This window comes from Physeter macrocephalus, chromosome 18, assembly GCF_002837175.3.
Source record: "Physeter macrocephalus isolate SW-GA chromosome 18, ASM283717v5, whole genome shotgun sequence".
Lineage (NCBI taxonomy): Eukaryota > Metazoa > Chordata > Mammalia > Artiodactyla > Physeteridae > Physeter > Physeter macrocephalus.
Window position 1 is genome coordinate 25331345 of NC_041231.1, and position 4074 is coordinate 25335418.

Below are 4074 nucleotides of genomic sequence, written 5' to 3' on the forward strand. Positions count from 1 at the left end.
CTGCTCCATCATCTCTGGAGAACGTTTCCACCATGTACTTTTTAACTTTACCTCTCATTTATCTTCTTTAAAATGAATTAGTAATATTCCTCCCATTAAAAAGCTTTTTTTTTTTTAAGAAGGAGGATAAATGGATTACAGAAAAGTTTAGCTGTTTGCTTGTTAATTTTCAAGCACGTGGGGACTATAATAAATGTGGTCCTCAGAAGCGGTATATTTCTCTCTCAAGGGTGTCAGATTAAAAGCTGTCAGGACGTTGCTTATGAGGTTTGGAAAGACTGATTAACTTTTTTAAGGTAACAGAGGTAGTAAGAGATAAAATATAATTGTGAGCCCAAGTCTGGCTTAGAACGCTTGTACAAGTTCCATCATTTCTCAGGCCTCAGTTTCCTGGTGCTTGAAATGAGGATGCCTCCTTTTCATAGGCTTGTGTAGAGATTGAAATAGTATTTTTTTAAAGGAAGAGAACATGAATGGTATTTTTATTCTGCAGCCTCTTCTGTTTTTCTCTTGCCATCACATAAATGCATTGGTTCACACTTGGATCACATGTAGCTTGCATTTGAAATTTTATCCCCCTAAACTTTGTCAGAAACCCTGTTACACTGGAAGGTCTGAATTAGGACAACCTGACTTTTGGTCAATTATTTTGGAATACTATATGTTAATGAGGGTCAGGCGTCAAGTCCTTTGCCTGGTGCACAGCAGGCCTTCCTTTGACGTTTGGTTGTGTCTCTTCCCTGGTACAGAGTGAACTTGAATGTAGTTTGCTTATTCACATAGTAGGACTCCCAGGAAACTGGCAGATAATACACATGTGTGAGCCTGAGACCACCAACACTACCTACAGAGGGGGCTGTTCTGCCCTACCCTGGCCACATGTGGCCATGAATGAAATCCAGCCCAGTGTTTCTAGACCTTACCATCTAAATTTTTTTTAATGGCATCTCCTGATTTCTAATAGCAGCAACTGAAATTTATTCATAAGCATTGTTTTGACCAACGAGATACATCCACCACCTTTCAACTTTTGATTTAAGTGACAAGGGCAGGTTTTTCTGTGGTTATTGATGATCACATTAGCCCTTTGATCTCCCGGAGGAGCCATCCTCCCACGTAGGAAAGGGCTTGGTGAGGACTGTGGGCTCGGATATGCCAGGGTTCAGATGTGCCAGTGTGGGCATAAAATTGTAGCAGTTTCTCCCCAGTTCATCTGCACTGCCCTTCTCCAGTTTATGTGTGTGTATCATCACATCACATGGTGGGGTGTTTGTTTAGTCCCTTCTCCGGGCCCCCCACCCCAGATGTCAGCCTCTCTCTTGGCTGATGTATTGTCCGTGATGGGAGTATCAGTGATTCTGAGTAGACGATTTTACCATATTAATGACATCATCCGGGGAGTGTGTCCTCTGGGATCTTTTGCCTTGGTTTAGGTATAGATACCTGTGGTGTCGTATGAAGATGCTTTTAGTTGCAATAAGCAGACTCCAACTCAAGTTAGCTTAAGAGAGAGAGGCAGGGAAAAAGTGGATTCATTGAAGGAATACAGGGATGTTTTATGGAACTCAAGAACAAGGATTCTGGATAAACCGTAATGGAAAAGTATTAAAAAGAATGTATACATGTGTGTAACTGAGTCACTTTGCTGTACAGCAGAAATTAACACAACATTGCAAATCAACTATACGTCGATTAAAAAATAAATTTAAAAAAAAGGAACAGGATTCACCCAGACCAGTGGAACGGGCTAGAAGTGACTGGAAAGACGTAGGAACCCTGACAGCAATTCTCAAACTTTTCCTCTCAGGCTGCGTGATTTCTTTAGCCTCCTAGCTCCCCGTCTTCTTCATTCTCTCTGCAGATGGTTTTCCTTTTTCTCCACATGCAGCAGACAGTGGCTGCCCCACAACCACCATATTTTCATCCACTCGGACTCAATTCCAGATTCCCTGGACTGAGGTTCTGACTGGCCCAGCTTAGGTCAGGTGTCTTTCCCCTCATCCAATCAACTGAGGCCAAAGGGGTAGAATCAAGTTGTACAGACATGGGCACCACTGCCCATGGCTGTCATGAGGTGGACAGATACACCTACAAAAATATTTTACTATTAAACTCTCTAGGATAAAATTATGTGTTGACAAAAGGCACATTGACTAGATCAAGGGAGATCCAAAGAAAATCAGAAAGGAAAAAGGATGTTTTTTTAAATCAGGAAATAAATTCATTTGGGTTATGCAACAACAGAATACCTTGCAATGTTTTATGAGTTTTGACATATCCCTTAATGGATTCATATTGTTTCCGTTGATCTTCTGAGTATTATTTTATTGTTCTGTAGGGCATGTACTTAGGGTTTGCTTGTGTGGGTTTTACAAAAGAGATTAAATGATTTAAACTGACACATTGATTGATTTCCTCCGGTAGTATAGAATAGTAGAAAAAAGATGACTTTTTTTTTCAGTTAGACATTAATTCAAATTTTACCTTGGTTTTTTCTTGCCCAGGCAAATTTGAATGACTAACCTTAAACTCTGTACCTTGACTTCCTTGTCTGTAAAATGGGGATGCTGCCATATTGTAGAGTTTTGTGGAGCTTTAATGAGATAATTTCCATAAAGTTCCCAGTTTAGTTCCTGAAACAAATAAAGATTTGTTCCCTTTCCTCTTGCCACCAGAGATGTGTATGTGACCTGGCTTTGCAGAGTTTGAGGGCATAATCAGTGGCCACGGGGCAACGTAAAGCTTCCCACTTAACCTCTTAGCGCTACTTCCGAGGTTCCTGTGGGCCACACCTCCGATCTAACCAACTGAGCTCCTTTCTAGGCTTTTAGAGCAGAGCTCAATCAAAACTGTAAGTAAGATATTGTAATTAGTATTTTTCACATTAAAAACAGATTGCTTATCCCGCTCTGAGACTGAATTTTCTCATCTGTTGAATTGGGGATAACAACACCGATCCCAGAAGGTGATTATGCAGCTCAGAGATAAGACTATAAACCCCTAGAGCAATGCTAAGTGTGTAGTTGGTGCTCAGTAATGGAAGAAATTTTCTTTTTAAATTGGGATTATATGTATCTGAGTTTCCATGTCTTATAGTTTTGTTTTGCTTTGTTTAGTTTTCTGCCAAGTCATGGTGACTCGCAGGATCTTAGTTCTACGACCAGGGATTGAACCTGGGCCCCTGGCAATGCAAGTGCTGAGTCCTAACCACTGGACTGCCAGGGGATTCCCAAGGTCTTATAGTTTTGTACAACACCACCTAAGAGACAAAGCGCTGCCAATGCTTTTCAAAAGTAACCCGGCAATTCCACATGCGTGGACAAAGCTGGATGGGCAAAATTTATTGTGACACTGCTTATGACAGCAAAAGGCTAGAAACAAGTCTAAGTGTTTCTCAGCAGGAGACTCATTAAATCCATCTGCACAATGATTTGATACTATAGAACCTTTATAAAGAATGAGGTCGGTCTATATGTGTTGACATTGGAAAGATTTCCAAGAAATATTGACTTAAAAAAGCAAGGGGTAAAACAGTAAGGATAGCATAGTTCCACTTCAATTGAAAAAAACCATACACATGTAAATATCCATATACACAGACACCGCAGTCACACACATACACACACACACACACACACACACACACACACACACACACACACAAATATTAAGAGTGCCTGCTTCGGGACTTCCCTGGTGGTCCAGTGATTAAGAATCCGCCTGCCAGTGCAGGGGACACGGGTTCAAGCCCTGGTCCGGGAAGATCCCACATGCCAGGGAGCAACTAAGCCCGTGCGCCACAACTACTGAGTCTGCGCTCTAGAGCCCGGGAGCCACAACTACTGAGCCCGCGCGCCGTGATTGCTGGGGGCTGGGGAAGAGGGGCAATGGAGAGATATTGATCAAAGGGCATAAACTTCTGGCTATACGATGAATAAGTTCTGGAGATCTAGTACACAGCATGATGACCATAGTTAACGATTCTCTTATTATATACTTGAAATTTGCTAAGAGATTACATCTTAAATGTTATCACCAAACACACAAAAAAGGTAATTATGTGAGGTGGTGGGT